We start from the raw sequence: 25,074 nt of genomic DNA on the forward strand, positions 1-25,074 counted from the left end.
AGCGACTAAGCCCGTGCGCCACAACTACTGAGCCTGCGCTCTAGAGCCCGCGAGCCACAACTGCTGAGCCCACATGCCTAGAGCCCGTGCTCTTCAACAGGGGAAGCCACCGCAATGAGAAGCCCGCGCACTGCCGTGAAGAGTAGCCCCCATTCGCCGCAACTAGAGATAGAGGAAGTCCGAGTGCAGCAACGAAGACCCAACATAGCCAAAATAAATAAATTAAGTTAAAAAAAAAAAAAGTTCTGCATAGGATCTGCTCCTTCAGTCTGGCTTCTGGAATGAGAAGCTACATGAAACATGCTTGTTATGATACAAGTCTAACTAATAGGGAAATTGACACAAGTGGGTTCTGTCATTTAAAAAAACCGCCATCAACAACAGCAACAAAAAACTAACACATACGGCATTAGCTTGGGATCAGATAGTGGATGAAGAGTAAAATGTTAGTAGAGACTGGAAAATGGCAACCGACATTATACAGTGGTGAAATATTTGATAAAACTGTCACCTGAAATCATTTAAAAAACAGATACTGAATCTAATGAACCTGTGGTTCTGGGAGAGGTTTTTTTTAAATAGAATGTTATTAGTATGTGTTTGTTGGTATTAGCTGCATTTTATAAGGGGTGTGCCAAGGAGGAGATGAGTTAGGAAAGCTGGCTCATTTTCAAGAAGAGACAAAAAAAAGAAAAGAAAAAAAGCTCAGAACTTGCAGGATTTAGAGATATATTGTTTTCCCTTCTCTAATTAGTAAATGGGAGCAACAAAACAAAAAAATGTTTTGAGCAACATCAGTGAACAAAGTGAGGGCATGGCCACCACATCTTTTGTTTTAAACTCAGATTTAATTAATTTGCCAGTCCCCCATCAGATCCTTTAAGTTGGACAACATATCTCTGGGGAAAGAGACCAAAAGCATAATCTCACAGGTATCTGATAAGCTCAAAGTACCTATGATTAAATCTAAAGAGAAAGGCATGTCTTGAAAAGAATTGTGCAAGTGCCTATTAATACACAGAATGGATTGGAAGCAAATAATTTTTTAAGTACCACCAGTCTGATCAAACTGACAATCTGTTTTAGGCACCAAAATTTCCATTTCGTATGTGGCCAAGGGTGATACTGAAAAAGGAAACATTAATTAAAGAGTGGGGGGACTCAGAAGCCATGGAGAACAAATGACAAGGGCATTACTTTTAAGGAGAACTATGGCCTCTAACTAACATTTCCTCACTGAGCACATGAACACGTTACAAGTTAGCTCAGTGAGATTTCAGAAGTGCTTTGGACGACTGACTGCTCCGAATGGCATTGTTTATTATAGTTGTCTTGTTCCTATTCCACCATTATACATTGGATTTGTGTTGTGGGCATGTGTGGAAGGTTGGGTTCCCACCTCTCCTCCTCCAGATCTTCAGATCAAGAAGAACCACACCTGGGTCTGATTTGTTTTGGACAATGAAAAGTAAATGATGTGACACACACCACATCTAAACAGAAGTTTTATTTTCAATTGCGTTGGCCTCCTGTCTTCCCTTTTTCTAACAGAATAGGTGTGTTCCATATAAGGTTTGCTCCTTCAGGCAAGGTCCCAGCATGAGAAGACACATGGAACAAAGTCAAACAGAGTCAAGTAGACTGGAGCAAACTGCAATTGCTGAAGTGTATTATGAGTGAGAAATAAAGGCTGTTGTGAGCAACTGAGATTATTGGAGGGTTAGTTGTGCAGCAAGGCTGTTTATTACAAGCATAGCTAGAAAACAGATTTTTAAAGTATTCTATAAATACAGCTTTAGTATGCACAACCCTGGTTTAAAATTTTGTTAAAATAAAAAATAGTCTCTGAAAAAAAATTTTTTCCAAAGCAAATAAAGATGAAGAAGAAAACCTAGATAGGAAGAATTTTTAAAAGCTCTTGGAAATAATGTGAAAGAACTACCTCTGAAAGATTATTGGGCCCGGATAGCTTTACAAGCTAATTCATTTCAATCTTTCAAAGAAGAGATATGTCCAAGGAGATATATTCATACTAGCCAAAAATTTAGTAAAATATAAAATCTTCCCAATTCATTTTGTAAAATCAGTGTAACCATAATAATAAATCTAATGAACATATCACACATACACAAAGGAACTCATAAAAAATTCAATTATGGATAGGAATGCTATGCGCTGGATTGGCTGTTTTCAATATGCTATCATGACTGCTTCCTTGTAAGGGTGAGCACTGTATTTCCAAGAATCTTTTTCCTTGTAGATTCTTAGAGTTTGCCAATAAGAGGGACATGTATGTAATTTGGAAGACAGAATAAAATGGAAGTCACAACTCTCAGAAGGTCACACAGCTAATGCAGTGGTTTCTTGGAATTCCCTGTGAGCTTGGGACTCTCTACCTGTTATATTGCTTGAGACTGAGGTTGTTAGTAGTTTGCTACTACAGCTGTACTTATAGAGTAAATTATAATCTTGAAGCAATTTACAAACTAAAATATAATCGTAGTTGTTCAAACCCAAAAGCTAGAAAAAAAAACAAGTAGAAGAAATATATAAATAATGTGGGAAAAGAAACTTCACAAAAAAGCAAAAAGTACGTCTCCAACAATATCAAAAGTTGATTCTTTGAAAGGACTAGTAGACAAATGTTTAGCAAAACTGATTAGAAAAGAGAGAGAAAAGGTTGAAACACACAATATTATGGAGAAGTACTTATATCTACAAGTATAATCTAACATTTTAAATTAAAAATAATACTAACAAACTTATTGCAACACACTAAAAAATTAGAAAAATTTAAAAGAAATGAATTACCAAAATTTACTCAATAAGAAACAGTTAACTTAGGAGAATGATGACACTGAGATGGCAACGTAAGTCATTCCTGACTTCACTTACCCTTACAAGAAGAACAACTAACATCTATTCAAGAACAAGACACCACTGAAAGAATCCTAGGGTAAGAGAGTGAGGCTGAAGTAACCCCCACTCCCAGAGACCAAGACAGACTGCATTACAAGGGTAACAGAAGCAGTTACATGTTGACTGCACTTCCCCTCCCCCAGGACAGCACAGCATCACACAGAGAGGTCTTCCCTGAGCCACTGGTTCATCCAGTGGAAGAAGAGAATCCAGGAGGTACAAGCAGCTCCCCGCCTCCCCATTGTGGGTCACTTTGCCGAAGCCCCTACTCTGACCTCACACTAAGAATTTGCAGGGCTCAGTCGCTGGGAATCTGACAGTGACAAAGAAGGCTTGCAAAAACCATCACGGGGATCTTGGCAGACAGTTCATACCTGCAGTGCCCAAGTAGTAATTCCAACCAGTGGCTTTGCTCATCTGCAGAACTAATCAGGGGTATGCTCTGGAGGAACTCAGTGGGGTGCAGATCTACCTGATTTGGATCCTCAAACAAGGAGTTTTGTCAGACCCAGAACCTGGTTTGCTCACCAAACCAAGGTGCTGAGTCACAATCCCATCCCCTATGGAGAGCGCTTCCCAGTCCCATCTGACCAGAAGGACTGGTGACAACTCCTGGAAGCGGTGTGGCCCAGCAGCACTCAAGCCAAGAGGTGAGTGGACAAAGCTAATCACCCGAAAAGGAAAGGCAGTGCTAGACGTGGAGGCTTTCAGTGTACGCATAGGTGGGGGATTCATTTGTAGCCAAAGCTGAGGGTAGCTTCTGGCCCCTCTAAACTGGAGAAACTGTTTAGGGAATTGTGTAGCCTGCAGTGGCCCTCCCACTCCTACCCAGGCAAGGGGGCCAAGAAACAGCCTCACCCACTGTGGAGAGTATCTTCTGGCCCCATCTGAGAGAAAGGCTGGTGAAAACACCTGAAAGCTGTGCAGCCCAGCAGTGCTCAAGACAAGAGAAGAGCAGACAGAGCTGAGTTTGCGGAACAACGCTAGTGGCCCTGTTTGGCCAGGGAGCTTGGGGGGTGGGTTTGCTTGACTAAAGACAACAAAGAGCATTACCAGTTTTAGAGATGCTTCTCCAACTGTGCCTCAGCAGGGCACCTAATTCATAGCCCCACTCATCTCTGAATGTAGCCTTCAGCCTGTCCAACCAGGGAAGCCATATAGCCCATTCGATAGCCCTACATACAGTGGCACTTGAAAGAGAACACAGCCAGTGGCTTCCCCCATCTGCAGAGCAAAACCGGTGGCCTCACTGGACCAGGGAATTCAATGCAACCTCAGGCCTGATTCAGGTCCTGAAACAGTAAGCTGTACAGACCCTGTGATGCATAACTCACAACTCTCATTTAAAAAAAAAAATGAGTGTGGCTAAAATAACCATAAATACAATAACTTGTTATTAGTTACACAATTAAAAAACAATAAAAAATGTAAATTGTAACAGCAATAACCTAAAATGTGAAGAGGAAACCAACTAAAAGTGTAAAGTGTACAAATTCCATTGAAGTTAAGTTGCTATCATTTTAAAACAGGGCATTAAAAGTTTAAGATATTTTATGTAAACCTCACGGTAACCCCATGGGAAAATCCTGTAGTAAGCACATAAAAGAAGTCAAAGCATATTAATTATGGTTGAGTAATATATGATGCTATATTACTCAACCATAAAAAACTGAAATTTTGCCATTTGCAACAACATGGATAGACCTTGAAGGCATTATGCTAAGTGCAATAAATCAGACAGAGAAAGACTGTATGACCTCACTTGTATGTGGGATCTAAAAACAAAAACCAAAACCCAACACATGGAAAAAGAGATCAGACTTGTGCTTATCAGAGGCAAGTGTGCTGCAGGGAGTTGGAGGAAGGTGGTCACACGGTACAAACTTGGAGTTAGAAGACAAATAAGCACTAGGGAATGTAAGGTACAACATGATGACTACACCTAACACTGCTGTATGAGATATAGAAAAGTTGTTAGGAGAGTAAATCCTAAGAGTGCTCATCACAAGGAGAATTCTTTTCTTTTACTCTTTTCTTTTTATTGTTATCTATATGAGAAGATGGATGTTAGCTGAACCTATTGTGGTAATCATTTCACAATATATGTAAATGAAACCATCATGCTGTATGCCTTAAACTTATACAGAGATATATGCCAATAATTTCTCAATACAATTGGAAAAACTTTAAAAATGCATATAGTGTCAACAAAAGAGTTAACTTAAATAGACAAACAGAAAAATTGAATTAATAATAAAGTATCTCTATCTACCATCCCCTTCCTAATTTTCTCAATGTCCCAGGCAAGTAGTAAACTGTTTTTATCTTATAAAAGAGTATTTGAGAGACTAGAATAGGAATGTAAACTATGGATCATTTTAAGATGCTAGAATAACCTTGAGAAACAATTTTGTGAGGGGAATATAAACAAATCACAGATAAATTATTTTATGTATTTAGATTTAAAAAACTCTAAATAAAATATGAAAAAGTTGGATCCATCAATTTATACAGAGAATATTATATCATAGTCAAGAAAAAATTTATACCAGGAATGCAAGCATGGATAAACAACAGAAAATCTATGAGTATAAATTTTATATAACAATTTAAAGTTTAAAAAACATAAGCTTGACTTTATAAAGTAATACGGGCATTTGATATATCTGGGTCTCCTCTCTTTTCCTCAAACATGCCAGGTGAACTTCTCTTAGTGCCTTTTCACTGACTGACTCCTCTGCCTGGAACACACCCACCTCCCAACATTCACAATGCGAACACCTGCAAGTCCTTCAAGTGCTTGCTCCAGAAAACTCCAGTGAGGCCTATCCTGACCACTCTACTTAAAACTGAAATCCACTCTCCTTCCCCTGACCCTCTGAACTCCCTTAGCCTGGTTTAGGTTCTCTTTTTTAATATATAGCACTTACTTTCTAACATACCATATGATTTAATTATTTATTATGTTTATTGTGAATTGTTTGCCTTCCTTCTTCCCATCCCACTAAAGTTTAAATTCTATGACAGCAGAGATCTTTGTCTGTTTTGGTTACTGATGTACTTCAAGCACCTAGAACTGTGCCTGCTATTTAGTATGTGCTCAATAAATATTTGTTGAATGAAATAATTCATGATTCAAAAACTTAGCAATGAAAAGGAATTGCTTTAACATAACAAATAGTATATGCCCAAAAAACCACTTCAATGTACAGAATAATTTTAACTTATCCCACATTATTCAGCTGTATCAGTTGAAGGAAAATTGAAATATTTTTTACTTCTGGAGAAATACTTGTGCCCTGAGTCCCCCAAGTGCCTCCTTTCTGCTACTTCAGTCACCCTTGCTCCCTTCATGGAACCCTGGCTTTCTCTATGATCAATTTCCTTTGGTCAGTGCCAATTATAGATTATTATTTACATAAAATTAAATATTTTAATATCACCATTATTTGAATCAAACATGAAAGAAAATGTAGGTGAATGAAATCACCCAGGGAGAGTATGGAAAGAAAAAAGATATAAGGACCAAGGACAGAACCCTAAAGCCATCAACATTTATAAAGAAGATGGATAAGGGGTTGCTAAGACTTCAGAAGAAAACTGTAGGCATTTACTTTTATAAAAGACAACCACTTATTGCATCCTAGAAGGCCTATAGGTGCCCTAAGTACTTAACTATCATCTTAATTTAATAGAATCCCAGTATCAACCTAGTTTTCTTGAGTCGTTCTGGTTATGCTTCAATGAGAAAAGCAGTCATTTGTAACATTTTATAAAACAACAACACTAATAAAAACAAACAAAACTATATATTTGTATATTGTATGTATATATAGACATATATATAGAGAGAGGAAGAGAGAGCGAGACAAGGAAAGGAAACTTTGTAAGAATACATATAAAATAGTTAACAATATTTAACTATTAAATATTAGCTTGTAGAATTGACAGAAAGGCAAAGAAACTTAAACACAGGGACTTTAACTTTTTAACTTCTTATCATGTACAAGTTCATACTTTGACATTTATTCAATGAGTAGGTATCACTGTTGTATTAAAATAATAATTTAGAATTTAGATTAGATTATGGAGTCTATGGAACTTGAATAAATCGGTAACGAGATTTTGAAATGAATCAAAGAAAAAGCAGAAAAGGCATGACATGCAAAACAAATACTATAAAACGTTTTGTCTTTACGTCTCTACATAGCTGTAGACTCAGATTAATGCTTGGGCACAGTACCTGACATATATGTCAACTGAAGAAAAATGCACAACCTAAAAATTGTGAGTTATGTTTTATTCAGGGACCATACAGAGCACTATAGCCTGGGCGACACCTCTCAGATAGCACTGAAGAACTGTTTCAAAGGGGTAAGGGAGGAGCCATAATATAGAGGAGACATCTCAAGTGAATGATTTTAGTGCTTTTCTAAGTATGGGAGGATGCAGGAGTCTGAGATCATTGAAATTATTCCTCAGATATGCATCTTAACTACTAGAGCCAGTATCTAGCACAGAATGTTTCCAGTTTTTCTCCATCCTGAATTCCCCTCAGGGTGCACCACTTGGGGAGCTGCTGCAGTGGCTGATGGCTTGATGGTGGGTAACATGTTGTTTATTGTATTAGCAGGCAATATTCTTTGTTTACTAAAATGGCAGGTGATGTTCTTTGTCCACATATATAAAGTATTTTAGAAGCATAATCTATTATTATGTAAAAGAAATTTATAATTAAAAAGTAACTTAAGGGACTTCCCTGGCGGTCCAGTGGTTAAGACTGGGCACTTCCACTGCCGGGGACGTGGGAACTAAGATACCACATGCTGCGTGGCTCAGCCAAAAAATTTAAAAAAGTTATCACTTTTGTTCGTATTTTCACGTATCAGAGCCATTATGGCTTTATCTACAAAATGCAGAAACACTGGCAGATTTGATCCTTGTCTACTGTTTTGAATGCTTCGCTATCTTAGTCAATTGTTTAAAAATTTGATTTGATTGCTTTGACATCTATCTATTCAGTTAACCCATTGTCTGCTTATACAGAGATCAGACAACATGGTTAATTGCCTTGCTTTTACCTCTCAGTCCTTCATCAGTCATGAATATACAGGATCAACAGAATATTCACTAGGTATTTTGGGATTGCGTAGACTTTATTTTAGAAACATTTTGAGACTATGTATCAAATAACATTTGTTTATATAACATAACATTTTGTATGGAGGGTGATATAATAAAAATTTTTACTGGAATGAAAAATAGAATCTCCACAATATGCTGAATATTATGGTGTCAGGAAGCAGAATTTGCCACCCTAAAACAGGTCTCTTTGTCATATTAGTGAATTTAAGCTGTCTAAAAATAATTTTTTTTCCCCCTGAGAAACAGCAGACATGGAAAGGGCTCTAAAAACCACTAGGAGTTGCCCTTTTGTAGGAAACATTTACATTTATGAGGGACATCTCCATTTGTATGTGTTTCTCCCACTCTGTCTATGGAAGAGGAAGATGACCAAATCTCTAGAAACTCTTATCAGTGGAGAAGGCAAAGACTTAAATATGCATCACAATCACCCTTGTTTACTGTGCTTTTCCTGGTCACCTCCCATAATGACTCTCAGCATCCTCAACATCCTCTTTTGCCTTTAACTGAGGATGGTACTTAAGGTGAGGGCTTGGGCCATTTTGGTAAGTTACTCAGTTTTCCTGGGTCTCGCTCATGTATACATGTTATTAAAACTTGTTCGATTTTCTCTTGTTAATCGATCTCATGTCAATTTAATTATTAGACCAGCCAGAAGAACCTAGAAGGGTAGAGAAAAATTTCTTCCTCCCCAACAATAGGAAAATAAATTAATATAATCTCATGATGTGAATTGATTTCAATATTTTCCTTTGAATTGTTGTTTCCACTTGTATAATGAAGAACTTTACTTTCTCAGACTATCCTTGGGAGTGAAATTTCTGGATCTTATGAGAGCTGCATCCTTTGCACTGTCTTGTGGGACACCTCTTACATCCTTAGTTAAGCCATAAAAAGGCTTATTGGTTTGAGTTGCTATTAAGATCCTACTCATCAATGGCCGGACAATGCATCGTATCCTTTGAACTGGAAAGACTTCTAAATTATTAAAATTTTAATTAAATGATTAATTAAACAACTGTTCCTGTGTTAATTGGCATGCAGAAGTGCCAAAAGGCAGAATTTTGAACATGAATTAATATTATCTCATGATGTGAAATGATTTCAATATTTTCCTTTAGCATCATGCATTTAAACCATTTTAAAAGAATCTTTGAATTGTTTTTCTGAACTCTGGGCGTTTTTGCACAATACTGTCATTTTGAGGGATTTGGTTTTAAAAAATACTATGGTAGAAAGACTTGGCAAGTCAAGATTCCTCCCACCACACACACCCCACACACACTTAAGGGAATACTCACTTACTTTCTCTTTCAGCCCTTCTATTACTTTTTTTTTTTAAATGAGAAGTATAATGTTGATTGCTTAAAAGTAGGTGTCAGATTCAGAAGGTGATTTAGATACAGGCAGGTATTTATTTACTGTATCTAACAGATGCCTCCTGACTGTGTGAATTTAGACAACCAAAGCCTCAGGTTTTTCTTCTGCAGTGTACCTACCTCATAGGGTTGGTGTAAGCATTAAGAAAAATCAAGCATATGGATTATTCCACACATTGCAAAGGCACATACTCAGCATCACATCAATACTTGTTGATATGTAAGTACACATCAGTACAGCGTGGGCATAAGGATGGATCTACCTTTACCTGTAGGGAGAAATCTTCTTCCAAGTTCTGCTCTTCCCTTCTGTGTGCTGCCTCCTCCCGCTGCACCAACACCACCACATGGTGGCCATTTTCCTACCGTGTGACAGAGAAAACACTCAGTAATTGCTAGCTAAAAGATGTTAGCAGCTGAACAGTCAATCTTTGAAAGATTTGGTTGTTAAAAATTTTAAACGGTACTGTTCACCTCCATGACTGGAATTACCCAGGATCTTCTTTTAGGACCTTTGCAACCCTCCTCCACTTCTTATCTTCTAAGGTGCCTAGTCCTGGTGGTAATTCTACACTTTCCATCTGTTAAAACCTATACATCCATTAAAGGCTTACAAAAATGCATAGAGAAAAAAAAAAAAAAAGCCAGCCAGATCTGGGTTTAAATCTCCATTCTGCCATTGAATGTCACTGTGTGACTGTTTGCAATTTTTTTTCCTTTTCTCTTCTTTTTTAAAAAATTTTTAACTTAATTTAATTTTTACTTATTTATTTATTTTTGGTTGCACTGCATCTTTGTTGTTGCGCATGGACTTTCTCTAGTTGCATGGAGTGGAGGCTACTCTTCGTTGCAGTGCCATGGCTTCTCACTGCAGTGGCTTCTCTTGTTGCAGAGCAACGGTACTAGGCGTGCGGGCTTCAGTAGTTGTGGTAGGCGGGCTCAGTAGTTGTGGCGTATGGACTTAGTTGCTCTGCGTCATATGGGATCTTCCCGGACCAGGGCTTGAACCCATGTCCCCTGCATCAGCAGGCGGATTCTTAACCACTGCCCCACCAGGGAAGTCCTGCATTTTTTTTTTCTGGGTATCACCTCTATCTAATCTCTAACTTAGGAAAATCACATCATTAATTAGTTGAGAAGATTAAATAAATGATTTTAAAGCCCCAGGTGCTTAGGGGGAAACTCAGTAGCTACTTTATCTTATTTTTCCTCATTGGCATCAAGACATAAATTGTATCGATCATTTTCGAGGGCATTACCCCACAAATATTTGTCACTTGTACCTTTGTACATGCATTTGAGACAGGTGTTAAACATCAGTGAAAAAGTGTGAGGGGGGAATACTGGTAGGCCAGAAGGCCTTCCTGGTACTACTATAAACAATTCCTGCAAGCATACAGAAAACTTGGTTTCCCACAGATAAGCCTAATCCTGATTATGGAGGACAGAGCTCTACTTATTTTCTTAAATTCTCCTCAGTTGTTATTGGTATTATTTGTACTATGTTTCAATTTCAACATATATAAAATGATATATATTAACATAAATATTTGCCTGTCACAAATATGTGAAGTAAAAGTAAATTAGACAAGATGTTCTGTAAGACTTTTATTGTAACTGTTTTTAGCTTTTCCTGTGGGGCATCTATCAGACTATTTATTTACCCATGCCAGGAGAAGGGCATCCAGAGGATTAAATCTAATTTAATTTTTTCTTAAAAAAAATTTTTTTTTAAAGGTGGGTTTGGAAGAGACTGAGAAAAAGCTCTCCTGGCTGCATTAAAAGCTGGGGATTAGTAGCAATGTTCTGACCTGAAATTTAGGTCTTGTGATTTCTTTCCAGGAGATTTTTCACTGCATGAAAAACCTGTCTGCAATGGCCTTATTATTTAATTCAGTCTTAATTGGATACAAACCGTCAAAATCTGAGGGATTGTTGAAAGGCCTAAAAGTGCACAAAGGTATTTTTTTAATGGTAATATCAGTCATCTAGAAGTGAAAATGTCCTTCACCAAGTCACTAAACCTTTCTGCTATAATATATTTTACGTTCATTTTGCATTTCTTTTAAAGTTTCAAGGACATAAAATTTAATCTCTAGAGCATATGCCCTGTTTGGGGGAAGATTCAGCCATTTTCAAAAGTAGGCTAAGCTTTTGTGCTCCGTGATGTATATTTTAAGGAATTCTCCACGTGGCTTAATGAGTATGTCTTCATTGCTACAAGAGGTGAGTCAGGCTTCATTTTGTAATAAGACCCCTTGGAGACGAGTGGGATGCTAAGGGACCAACACAGGGTGAGGACTGGCTCCTTAAAAGAGCCTTTCATCATTTGGCCAGAATCACTGAGCGCTATCCAGGCCACCGTTTGATGGAGGAGCAAATGCCCAGAGTGCTTTCCTTTTGCGAGAGATGTAAATGGCAGGCTGGGAAAGAAAGCTAGGGAAGAGTGTTCTTTGGGTCATTCACTGCTTCTAGTTCGGTCCCCGACGTTCGGAAAATATTCAAAGGGTGTAAGGTAGGACCATTTCTATTGTTATCCCGGCTGGGACAAAGGCGGGGTGGCAGTGGTGGGGGCGGGCAAGTGATGCCCATCCTTTCGGTTGTGTAGGTTGGGGGAGTACGGGATGGCGCGGGGGGATTTGTTTTGTTTTGCTCTGAAGCCGGCTTCCCGGAGTCCCTCCCGTCCCCCGCCGGGACCGCAGGGAGGACGCAGCGAGGCAACCGCAGCGGCCTCTGCGTCAAGTGGCGGCGGGGCGGGGAGGTGCGGCGCCGGGCCTGGAGACCTGGCTCGCGTCCCCCAGGCGCCCGCAGCCTCCCCCTCCCCCGCAGCCTGTTGGCGGCCGCAGCTCTGGCGGGCCGGGCACGTGGGCGCCTCCGTCACACCCTCACTCACACACTGACACACACCCGCGCGCGCACGCACCCGCGCGCCTGCATCTCGTGCTTTTCGCCTGGCGGACACACAGGCGCTCAGGAGTAGTCCCCTGCCAGCCCGCAGGGCAGAGACCCCCTGCACCCTGCCCCAGGGCCCGCCCGCCCTCAGCAGCTGCTTCTCTGCAGACAGCTCCCCGCGGCCTCGGTCAGTCACCTGGACCCGACCCCTTGGCCACTGCTGCTTCTGTCGGGACGTGGACACAGCAAGAGGCGCCGGCCAAGACACCCTGACGGTGAGGACACGCTTCTACCGCTAAGGACACGGTGTAGGTAGGGTGGGGCTCACCGTGAGGCACCCTGGAGCTCGGGGCCGGGGAAGGGAGCGGAATTGATGGATGGATCCCGGGAAGGACTCAGGCTGTGTCCGGGGGTGAGGGGAGGTAGGGCGGCTCCAGAGCCCCAGGAGGGCGAAGCTGGGCTCAGCGGGCGACCCTTCGGGCTCTGCGTCCTGCACCTGTGCACAATCGGGGGGCCTAGAAGCGGTGTGTAACGGGAAGCACATGGGTCGAAACGTGCCGCCATCCTTCTTCCTTCCTGCCGAGACCACAGCATCCCCGAAAGACTAGTCGTTTCCAAGTCCAGTCAGGGTTGGCCGAAGGGCGGGGTCCGCCTGAGGCAAGTCGGAAAGTTGCCAGGGTCGGGACGGAGCCAGACGCTTCCAGGGCTCTCGGTGAGTTGGAAGCTGATCCTCGTACAGGTTAGGGTGGGGCGGGGAGAGGAGCCAACCTCATTCCTCGTTCGCTTCTGGTTGCTTTTGCAACTGCCGAAGGCGACTGCCCAAGGCGGTGTGTTTTCACGTGACCCCAGTTCCCTTTTGCCTGAGGTATCCTGCGTTAAATGGTCCTGAAGTGGGCCTTTCTCCCGCACAAGGCACGCGGCTCTCGGAGAAAGCACAGCCTGTGTGTTTCTGCGCATCCAGGGATTTGAGGATGTGGTGGTGAGGGTGTTGGCGCCGGGATTTTAAGATGATGGGAGACCGTTTCTACGTTTCATGAACTCGGCTCGTTTGTGCGTGGCCTGGGTAGAGGACCGTTTTGAGTATAGGGGTAGAGTTTCAGTCAGTAACGCGCCTTATAAATACGAATGGGTTAAAAACGCTCGAGCTGCCCTGGGGACAGTTATGACCTACCCGGTCTCAGAGGCCGCAGTGGCTGGAATGCTTTTCCGTTAAGCGGAAAAGCGGCGTTTGCCGCTCGTTCGCGGAGAGGGAAGCCCACAGGTTCGCGCTCTCCGGTGCTGAGCTCTTCTTTCCGCTTTCCGTTCTCTTCCCTAGCGGGGAAACAGTGGAGTAAGAAGGGGCGGGGTCCGCACTCGGGCGCCGTGACGTCAGCAGTGTTTGGGTGCTTATGCAAATGAGACTGCGACCGTTTCCCCTAGGCCGGCCGTTTCCCCTCCAGGTCTTAAAGGTAGACCCAGTCTCAGTCTGCACCGTATGTTTGGTCCACTGCCCAGAAACACAAGAGGACCGAAGCGTTTGCGTTCTGTGCTACATTTGGGCTTCTCGTCTCCCCGTTTTTAAAGCTGTTTTATACCTGTCATTGCCTGGTTGCTTTCCCGAAACACAGGGAACAATGTGTTTGCTTTAAGAAATATCATTCTCTGACGAACAACCCCGTGAAGAGCTCCTTACCCCACCCAGCCTCAGTTCTGCAAGAATGCTGCTGAGATACACTCCTGCTTCTGTCTTCAACGCATAGTATTGGATTTGACTTGTAGCAGGTATTTAATAAATACTTGATGATGGACCGAAGAGTGTGTGTATTTCTCTCATTAAATTCGGAGTATTCAACCATCAAAATTGTCTATTTTATTTTTGCGAAAATGAGTGGGCTTTGTGTCTTACATGACCAGCGATCCATGTATATTTGTTAGCTTAAAATATATTATCAATATATTACTGAATTCATTGACCATTTTCCTCCAACTGAAAAGAAAATTCAGTATATTCTTTTTTTTGCAGAAAGATAGGAATTAATGTTGTGAAAGGAAGAGAATGTCATCATTTGTTGACAAGTTTTCTTTTTCTGATTGCACGTTATATATTTGATTCAAGAATTACTTTATATTCCAATATATGTAACTCAAGATATTGTATTTTAATGGCGTTAAGAAAGATGTTCACATATGTTTTTAGGAAATAAGTGCTCTGTTATCCAATTAATAAAGTAAATAAGAAATACTATCTCAGTCTAGTTCAGGTTGCTATAACAAATTACCATAAACTGGGTGGCTTATAATGAACAGAAATGTATTTCTCACACTTCTGGAGGCTGGTCCAAGATAAGGTGCCAGCAGATTCCGTGTCTGGTGGGAGCCTGCTTCCTGGTTCATGGTGCTTTCTCACTGTGTTCTCACGTGGTCGAAGGGGCTAGTTAGTTCTCTAGCATCTCATATTAACCCCCCAAAGCCTCAACTTCTAATACCATCACTTTGGGGTTAGAATTTCAACATATATGGGATGGGGGGAGGACACAAACATTCAAACCATAGCAAATAGTAAAGAATTTTTAAATTGGATCATAGCTGTTTGAGATACCAATAATCAGGTGAGATGCTTAGTTGTCAGTAGTTGAAATTTTAAAATAAGTTAGAATAATTACTAAAACCTAAATTGATAAGCGTTAGTTTACCCAGTGATCACAGTTCAAATTTTATTTTGTACATGTTAGAAAATATGCTTGTCCTGTCATGACAAAACTTTTGTTTTAATTGGTAAAAATTTTGCATTCCTTTGAACTCTGGGGTTATTATCCAGGTAATTAAAAAATCATTGACTTAGAATGATAGACCTGAAAGAGACTGTTGGTGATCAAAAGCACGGAAAGCTTTTACTTCTCAATTTACTTCTCAACTTCCTTTGGAGAGTGTGTTAACCCCTTTATTACTGCATACATATGCATGATTGGCTGTAATAATATATTCCTATGCAGAGTCGATTTTAAAATAGATTCTGAGCAGATTGCATTATTAACAAAAATCCATGGGTGTAGTCTGATGCGTGAAAACATTCAAGGTTACATAGCAGGCATCTTTAGATTTATTTCCAGTTTGCCCTATAACTTAAAACAAGTCCTAACTACTCTTCTGGATATATTGAGTAAATAATTTTTTTAATAAACAAATTTATCTGCTTATACATTAACTTTGACCAGTAATGATTGTCTCATATTTCTTGGTGAACAGCAAGCCCTAGAGACTGGGCTACAGGGTGGTATTAAATGCACGGTACCACTTGATATAGGAGAGAGCTGTTTCCAGTCTCGAAGTTCAGTTTATTTCCTTGTGATTGACGCGCTAAGGTATCCTTTCACATAAGATTAATTGATTGTTATCTTTGAACAGAATGCTTAACCTGGGAGCTTTTTCACCTATCAGATTGGCAAAGATCAAAAATATTACTCACTGATAAAGACGCAGACGACGTAGAGAATGTACTTGAGGACGGGGAGGGGGAAGGGTAAGCTGGGAGGAAGTGAGAGAGTGGCATGGACATATATACATTACCAAATGTAAAATAGATAGCTAGTGGGAAGCAGCTGCATAGCACAGGGAGATCAGTTCAGTGCTTTGTGTCCACCTAGAGGGGTGGAATAGGGAGGGTGGGAGGGAGATGCAAGAGGGAAGGGATATGGGGATATATGTATACATATAGCTGGTTCACTTTGTTATATAGCAGCAACTAACACGACATTGTAAAGCAATTATACTCCAATAAAGATGTTAAAAAAATATATTGCTCACTGTATTGAAGAAGGCATAGGGAACCAGGCACTTTCATACTTTGCTTGTGGTAGTACAAATTGAGACAGCTTTGATAAAGGGTCATTTGTCAATATTTACCAAAATTATAAAAGCACATAACTTTTGATCAAGCAGTTCCGCTTTTAGGAATTTATTCTACAGATATGTAAATGTCAGATATACAAAGTGAGTTGCTTGAACTCTGAAGCAAAGTGTCAGAAATGACTGATATATGACATACTCATACAATCATTTTAAATAACACAGTAATGTATGACATACCCATACGATCATTTAAAAAAACACAATAAACTATTGTATTGAGAGCAAAAGGTTTAAAAGATTTTTAAAGTGAAAAACCAAGATGCAGAATTATGTATCATATAGTATATAGTAACAGTGGTGTAAAAAGAAAAAGGTTGGGAAGGTGGAAAGAAAACACATATTAGCCTGAACATACATATTAGCTTGAATATATACCAAATATCTGTGGAGGACTTTGGTGACTTATAGAGAGATAGGGGTGGGATTAGATGTGCTGGGGAAAAAGAGTGGGAAGATATTTTTCACTCTATACCCACCATATTACTGTATTATTTATTCTAAATATAAATTTAAACATATTCTAAAGTGAAAACAGTAGTATATAAAAAGTACTCTTGGGAGAACAGTAGCCAGGCATCAGATGCCATCAAATGAGTAAGGTATAAAAGTCAATGGAGGGGCTTCCCTGGTGGCGCAGTGGTTGAGAGTCCGCCTGCCGATGCAGGGGACACGGGTTCGTGCCCCGGTCTGGGAAGATCCCACATGCCAAGGAGCGGCTGGGCCCGTGAGCCATGGCCACTGAGCCTGCGCGTACAGAGCCTGTGCTCCGCAACGGGAGAGGCCACAACAGTGAGAGGCCCAGGTACCGAAAAAAAAAAAAAAGTCAATGGATCTTTTGGGTCCATGATTTTTGTAGTTTCTGAATTTATAGGAAAGTTTCCTACATTGAATATTCTTAGTAATAAAATTGTATTAGAGCAGCAGATGAGATTTAGTGGATTCACTAAAATTAACTGGTTATATCAGCATAAAAATGCACAATTTTTTAGTGAGTTGACTAAGGTTTTTTTTAAAAAAAATTTGAGATGGTTATAGATTCATATGAAGTTGTTAAGAAATAATTATATAAGATAATATATAATTATAAGAAATAACAGAGAGTTCTTGCATGCCCTCTATGCAGTTTTCTGCAAGTGTAACCTTTTGCAAATCTATACTATGACATCATAATCAGAATATTGACATTGATAAAGCAAAGTTACAGAGTTCCATCACTATAAGGATCCCTGTGTGGCCCTTTCATAAGCACAACCACTTCAGTCCTGTCCCCAACCTCTCCTTAAATCGTGGTGACCACTAACCTATTATTCATGTTTGTTGTTTTGTCTTTTCAAGAATGTTATGTAAGTAGAATCATATAATGTGCAACCTTTTGGAATTGGCTTTTTCCACTCAGCATAATTGTCTATAGATTAATCTAAGCTGTTGTGTGTATTAGTGGTTTGTTTTTATTTCTGAGTAGTACTCCATGGTATGGATTTACCACAGTCTGTTTAACCATTCACCCATTGAATGACACCTGAGTTCTTTCCAGTTTAGGGTTGTTATGAATAAAGCTGCTATAGAAACTTGTTTACAGGTTTTATGGAAGCTAAAGTTTCATTTCTACAGCATAAATGCCCAGGAGGGCAATTGCTGGATTATATGGTAGTTGCATGTTTTGTTTTCTGGAGAGCTGTACCATTTTACATTCTCACCAGCAATGTATGAATGATCCAGTTTTCTCCATATCCTTGCCAGAATTTGGTTGTCTTTCTATTTTAGCCATCCCAATAAGTATGTAGTGACATTGCATTGTAGTTTTAGTTACCATTGCTAATGGCTGATAATGTCAGACCTCGTTTCATGTGCTCATTTGCCATCTAGACATCATATTCAGTGAAATGTCCTTTGTCCATTTTCTAAATTATTTTTAATTGATGATGTTTATGAGTTCTTATAGATCCTAAATACTGTTTTTTTTTCCTTGGGGTTGTGGTCTGCAAATGTTTTCTCCCAGTCTTTAGCTTATTTTTTTCATCCACTTAATAGGTTCTTTCACAGAGCAAATTTTTAAATTTTGAAGTCCATTTTACCAGTTTTTGCTTTGATGGATTCTGCTTTTGGTTTCATGTCTAAGAATTCTTTGCTTAGCTCTAGATCTCAAAATTTTTTCTGATGATTTCTTTTTAAAAGGTTTATAGTTTGATGTTTTACATTTAAGTCCGTGATTCATTTTGAGTTGTTTTTGTATAAGGTATGAAATTTAGGTCCAGGCTATATCTGCTTGGGAATGCCCAATTGTTCCAGAGCTATTTGTTGAAAGGGCTATCCTTTCTCTACTGAAATTGCTTTTGCACCTTTGTCAAAAATCAGTTGGATGTATTTGTGTGGACCTACTTATGGGTACTCTCTTCTGTTTCATTGATCTATTTGTCTGTCCTTCTGTCAACCTCACACAGTCTTTATCACTGTAGCTATATAAGTCTTCAAATAAGGTAGAAAGATTCCTCCTACTTCATTCTTCCATTTTGAAATTGTTGTAGCTATCTTAGTTTTTTGACATTTTATATAAATTTAGAATAATCTATATCTACAAAAATTTTTGCTGGGATTTTATAGGAATTGCCTTAAACCTGTATACCAATTTAGGGAGAACTGACATATTTACTGTGTTGAGTCTTTCAGTCTGTGAACATGGTATGTCTGTCCATATATTTAGATCTTCTTAGATTTCTTTCATCAGTTGAAGTATTCAATATAAAAGTACTGTTCATATTTTGTAGATTCCTTGGTATTTTCAATATAGACAATCAGGATGTCTGCACATATGGAAAATTTTCTTTCTTCCTTTCCAATCTATATGCCTTATATTTCCTTTTCTTGCCTTACTGCACTGGCTAGAACTTCCAGTACTACACTGAATAAAAGTATGTGAATAGATATTCTTGTCTTGTTCCTGAGCTTCAGGGAAAATATTACATTATTCATTTTTGAATATTGAACAAGCCTGTGTACCTAGAATAAGACCCACTTGGTCATGGGGTATAATTCTTATTATATAGCACTGAATTCTGTTTTCTAATATTGTGTTAAGGAAGTCTTTGTCTTTATTCACAAAAGATATAGATATATAGTTTTTTGTTTGTTTTATTCTGGTACTATCTTTGTATGGTTTTGGATTCAGAGTAATACTGACTTAATAAAATGAACTGCGAAGTGTTCTATCATCTTCTATTGTCTGGAAGAGATTATGCAGAGTTGGTGTTAATTGTTTCTTAAATGTTAGGTGGGATTCTCCAGTGAAACCATCTGGGCCTGGAGATTTCTTTTGTGAGAGTTTTAAAATAATGCATTCATGTTTCTAAATAGTTATATGGATATTAAATGACCTGTTTTATGTTGGGTAAGTTGTGGTAGTTTGTGTTTTTCAAGGAATTAGCCTATTTCAACTAAGTTGTCAAGATTTACTTGTGTAGAGTTTTTGCTAGTATTTCTTTATGGTCATTTTGATGTCTGCAGGTTTTCTTATAATCCTTGTTTCATTTCTGATATATATAAAATGATATACAAAAGCATAAAATCGACCTCATGGAGCTTTACATTAGGGTAACTAAACGTGTCTTTCAAGGCTAATATTTATCTTGTGGTTACAAGAGAATCACTGCATGGATTTAAAAACCTAAACCACACCTTTTTTTACACAGGTCTAGCCCCACTGTGAATGGTTCCTTGGACAATATTTCAAATTTAATTAACTATTTTTACTTTCAGTTAAATTCAGTGACTATTCAATTTCTCTCCCCCATTAGGCAGTTAGTACATATGCTACATAACAAACTATCCATTTTTTGTTTTTTTTTTTAGTACGTTTGAAACAATGTTATATTGAAGCATTCACCCTCTGTTACCTTCCTGGGATTGTAGTGACTTTAAACAATAATGATTTATTATTTTTCATTATCCTCTGTGTTGGTTGGGCTCAGCTAGGTGCTTCATCTGTTCTAGTTGATATTTCTAGTTGATATTAGCTGGCTATTCAACTGGGGCTAGAATGTCAACATCTTTGTTCTTGTTCCTGTGGGTTTAGCTCAGATGGCTGGTACAATTGGTGGCTGATAGAGTGTCTCTCTCACTTTCCATGTGGGATTTCTAACAGGGCAGGTGGACATTTTTTATATTGTGTCTGGCTTCCAAAAGAGTCAAAGCAGAAACTGCCAGGCTTCCTGAGACCTAGTGACATTTGCATAGTGTCACTTCTGCATTCTAATGGTCAAAGAAGTTCAAGGCCAGCCCAGAATTAAAAGAAGGGGAAATAGACTCCATCTTATTAATGAGATGAGTAACAGGGATAATACAGCATTGGGAAGAACTGTTAACATTTGTGTTTGCTATCTATTATAGGAAACATCTGAGAGAGATCATACTTGACATTCTATGATGATGACAATGAAGCATGTTGAATGCTTTCAAATTCATTTTTTCCATAAGGCATGATAATACAAATATATAAATAAGTGTAATACAATAGAATGTGCCTGCAGGAGGCTAATAATAGCTCCTGAAGATTTGTCTGCTTCTTAATTCCTGGCACTTGTGACTGTTACCTTAGTTGGAAAAAGACTTGTTGCAGAAATTATCTTCAGATGAAGAGGTTATCCTAGAATGTCCAGATGGGCCCTATAATGCCATGCCATCTCAGATGTCCTTATATGAAAGAGGCAGAGGAGATTAGACACACATAGAAGAGGAGGAGGCAATGTGACTATGGAGGTATGGACTGGAGTGATGTGGCTATGAGTGAAGGAACACCGGCAGCCCCAGAAGCTAGAAGAGGCGAAGAACAGACTTTCCCCTAGGGCCTCCTGAGGGACTTCAGACCTGACAACACCTTGATTTTGGTTCACTGAAACAGATTTCAAATCTCTGGCTTCCAGAGCTTTGAAAGATCAGATTTCTGTTGTTTCAAGCCACTAAATCTGAATTTGTTATAGCACCCTCAGGAAATGAACACAGTGCCTAAATCTGAGGTGTTCTCTATAAAATTTTAAATGTTTTAAAGACTTTTTGTATATTTTCAAAATGTTTAAAAGGCCTTTTGAAAGACTTAGTTAAATAAAATTTAAGATCTGTCCTTGGTTTATAGAAGTCAACAAAAATACATTTCAATTTCTGGGAATTGCTGTATAATTATAATTAACTTTGAAATAATTGCAAGCTCACAAGAAGGTGCAAAGGGAGGTCCTGTGTAACCTTCACTTAGCCTCCCCCACTTTATAATCTTATATAAAAATACAGTACAATATCAAAACCAGCATATTGATATTGGTACAATTCATAGAGCTTTTCCAGATTATGCAGTCATTTTTTCTGTATGTATGTATTGTTCTTTGCAATTTTATCACATGTATAGCCTCATGCAACCCTTATCACAATGAAGATACTAAATGGTAACCATCTCACAAGATTCTCCTGTGCTACCTTTTTATAGCACACCCACCTGTCCTTCTGTACCATAACTCCTAGCAACCACTGTTCTGTGGTTCATCTATGTCATTATCTAATTTCACAAATGTAATATAAATGGAATCATGAAATATGTATCCTTTTCAAACTGGCTTTCTCTCCCCCATTTAGCATCATTCCCTTAAAGTTTATCCAGGTTGTTGCATGTATCAATAGTTCTTTCCTTTTTATGGCTGGTATTGCATGATATGGACATACTCCGGTTTGTTTAACCATTCACCCATTGAAGGACGTTTGGGTAGTTCTCAGTTTGGGGCTATTATGAATAAAGCTTTTATGAACATTTATGTACAAGTTTCTGCTTGAAAATAAGTTTTTATTTCTCTGGGATATATGCCTAAGAGTGCAAAATGATGGTCACAATGGTAACTCTATTATTAGTGTTAAAAGTAACTGCCAACTATTTTTTAGAGTGGCTATACTATTTTACATTTCTATCAGCAATATATGATTGATCTAGTTTCTTCACAACCTCACCAACTTTTGGTGTCATTATTTATTTATTTATTTATTTATCTACTTATTTTAGCCATTCTGATAGATGTGTTATAGTCCACATTTTTGGGCAAAACGTATGTTACCAAGTGTAAGTTGTGACTTTGTATTTCACTTGTAAAAGTGTTCTCCTCCTTTTGATTGATTCTGTGATTTTTTTGTTATCTTTTTGCTTAATGCAGACATTTTATATAAAGAGATATAATTTGCAAAATAAATGCTTAGGTGGTATTCTATGTGGTTGAAAATCTTTTGTATTATTTGTTAAAATCATTATTTCATTATGTTACCAAATTTTGTCTTTTTCTATGGCGATTATTTCATAACTACAAACTTCTTAACATGTGCCTTTTTTTTCTTGGGTATTTCAATATGGTTCAATATTTTATTTTTGTTCAAATAGTCTTTACTTTTTACCTTATACATTAGAATATGAAAAAATATATTTCATTTGAATTTACAATGAATTTCAGATTCAATGTTCAGAATTGGTTCATATTTAAAGAAAACTTTATTAAGTAAAATTTGAATTTGTCCAAGTCAGGGAGATAATTTACTGTTGTTCTAGTTCTTTATTATAGAATATTAAGATTGTGGAAAATGCTAGTAATTAGCCAGCACAGGCATGTCTGTTTGAGTCATCTCTCATATCTAAGATGCAAGTGCCTGCCTGCTATTTTAGGGTTTTGCATATTTTCACTGGAAACATTTATTAATGTCTAATATAACATAATTTCAAAAGATGTTGTAACAATAGTAGTTTAAAAGTCTGGAAAGATGGAGTAAGAACTCTTAATTCTATAGTGAATTATTTCTATTTTGAGTTAACTCTATAGTGAAATTTTTAGCAAGAATAATCAAGACAAAAGCAGAGAAAACACCTATTACCAATAGCAGGGATAAAAAATGAGATAAGACTAAAAATCCTGCAGGTGTTAAAAAACACTAGGGACTATTATGAATCACTTTGTGCCAATAAATTTGACAATTTAGATGATATAAATTCCTTGAAAAGCACAACTTACCAAAACTAACACAGCAAGAAAAAGAAAACCTAAGTAGCTGTATATCAATAAGATAAATTGAATTTTTAATTGAAGATATTCCATAAAAGAAAACTCCAGGCCCAGATGGCTTTATTGGTGAATGCTGCCAAACATTTTAGGAAGAAATAAAACCAATCCTACATATAGTCTCTCAGAAAATAAAAGAGAGGCCATTTCAGAACTCTATTAAGGAGTCCACCAAAACCAGAGAAGTAAAATATAAGAAAAAAAATTTTACAGATCCATGTTCCCATGAATATAGTTGAAAAAAATCCTCACCAAAATATTAGCAACTAAATTTAGTGATATATTAAAAGGGTAATACATCTAGAGTAAGTGGGGTTTATCCCATAATAAAAGATACAAAATCAATCAATCAATATAATACTCTATATTAACAGATTAAGAAGTTATGTGATTATCTTAATAAAAGCAGGAAATTATGTGACAAAATTCAACAGGTATTCATGATTCAAAAAACAAAATCACTGAACTAGGAATAAAAGAAACTTCTAAACAGATAAAAGGACCTGATGAAAAAATCCATAACTAACATTGTACCTAACAGTAAAATATTGAGTACTTCCCCACTAACATTGGGGCATAGATGAAGAAATCTGCTCTTAACACTTCTGTTCAAAATTTTGGTGGATGTCCTAGCCAGAAAATAACTCAAGAAAAAGAAATTAAAGGCAAACAATTAGAGAAAGCTAAACTATCTTTATTTACCAATGACATATTGTCTATATAAAAATCCTAAGGAATCTTTAAAAATAACAACTTGATTTAGCATTGTTGCAGGGTATATAGCTTGTATTTTAAAAAATCACTTTTTTCTGGAGAGAAATTAAAGCAGATACAAATAAATGGAAAGATATACCAAGTTCATAGATTGGAAAACTCAATTTTTTAAGATGTGAGTGCTCCACAAATGGGTCTATAGAATCAATGTAATCCCATTCAAAATTCCAGCAGACTGTTTTATTTTGGGTAGAAACTGACAAGCTGATTTCAAAATTTATGTGGAGAGGCAATGAAACAATCTTAAGAAAGGAAAAACACATTAAAAATGGTTAGGCTTGAGAACCACAAGTTAAAATTTTATTATGTTGATTTTAAAAGGTTTTGAATCTAGCTTTAAGTGTTTAAAATAGATTTTTTTTCTGAAAAGTTACTCATGAAGATATTAAAGCAATACAAAAATGGGAGAATGAGAAAAATATAAAGATAAGTCCAAATTTAAATAATGTAACATTTTCAACATTTTTTTTTTTTTTTTTTTTTTAATGCGTTACGCGGGCCTCTCACTGTTGTGGCCTCTCCCGTTGCGGAGGACAGGCTCCGGACGCGCAGGCTCAGCGGCCATGGCTCACGGGCCCAGCCGCTCCGCGGCATGCGGGATCCTCCCGGACCGGGGCACGAACCCGTGTCCCCTGCATCGGCAGGCGGACTCTCAACCACTGCGCCACCAGGGAAGCCCCATTTTCAACATTTTTAATGTATGTAACTCCCTATATAGAATAGATAAATGGGAAGACACCAATTGTTTTATATTTATAATAGGTTTACATTTATAATAGGTGTATAATAAGGTTCTTTGCAAGCTGCAGAAACTGATGCTGGCTATGAGGAAAAAAAAAAAGAAATATTGGCAGGGTGGCAAGGACTCAAAGAAACAATGGGGTGCTTGGCAATAAGATGGAAAAGGGCAAGAATGAAAACAGTTCTGAAAACTGGATCCAGGATCCATGACTATGGTAGTAGTTACAGCCTGGGCATAATCCCTTTTGAATTAAATGAGATGC

The 25,074-nt window shown here is 38.2% G+C and overlaps 1 protein-coding gene across 2 annotated transcripts in view; it reads left to right on the forward strand.

The window, feature by feature from the left end:
• The first annotated feature begins 12,330 nt into the window (after positions 1-12,330).
• Positions 12,331-25,074, forward strand: part of SLC6A15 (solute carrier family 6 member 15) — a 49,102-nt gene continuing 36,358 nt past the window's right edge. For both annotated transcript variants that reach the window (XM_032644110.1, XM_032644111.1), the window contains exon 1: positions 12,331-12,610. The gene's annotated coding sequence lies outside the window, so the exon portion shown is untranslated. The remainder of the gene's footprint in view (positions 12,611-25,074) is intronic.

This window comes from Phocoena sinus, chromosome 10 (genome assembly GCF_008692025.1).
Source record: "Phocoena sinus isolate mPhoSin1 chromosome 10, mPhoSin1.pri, whole genome shotgun sequence".
NCBI lineage: Eukaryota > Metazoa > Chordata > Mammalia > Artiodactyla > Phocoenidae > Phocoena > Phocoena sinus.